This window comes from Phaeoacremonium minimum (genome assembly GCF_000392275.1).
Source record: "Phaeoacremonium minimum UCRPA7 unplaced genomic scaffold PA7_03_scaffold_188, whole genome shotgun sequence".
In the NCBI taxonomy this organism is placed as follows: domain Eukaryota; kingdom Fungi; phylum Ascomycota; class Sordariomycetes; order Togniniales; family Togniniaceae; genus Phaeoacremonium; species Phaeoacremonium minimum.
This window is the reverse complement of record NW_006921095.1, coordinates 35,996-36,557: the sequence shown is the minus strand read 5'-3', so window position 1 is coordinate 36,557 and position 562 is coordinate 35,996.

The window sequence follows — 562 nt, the reverse complement described above, 5'->3', positions numbered from 1 at the left end:
CGATATATCTGATCACTTGTTTCAATCTCTAGTCTATCCCGCGGTGCCGTTGTAAAAGCAATATATATCTTCGTACTGTAATAATAGAGAAATATCACGGTTATCTGGCTCATCTAGGAGAGCTCAAGTTGAGAGTCATCTTACATACGACTTCCTATCATTGCTACGACACCAGTTATCTACCGTTTGTCTGTAATTAATTCAGTTGCAAAGTGTCCCGTGTTAGAGCTTTATTGTACTGTAAAGGGTGAATGTGTCTTCTATGAGGCAACAACCAATAAGACTAGAGTCATCCCTTCCGGTTAGCCTCAAATGCAGCAATAACTTTGGCGCCAACATTCCACTTCTCCACCCATATATTATCTGAGTCTGGCCGAGCTTGCCACTTAGCCTCATACATCACGATACCATGCGCTTCCCGCTTTGAGACTAGCCTCTCAAATTCGAACTCGGCTTGGCCTTGCGGGTGCATTGCCTCGTAATCAGCTATAGCCTCCGTGCCGACATCCTTTCTTCTCACCCAGCTGTTTTCACTTTCTGGATAGCCTTTCCATTTGACCTT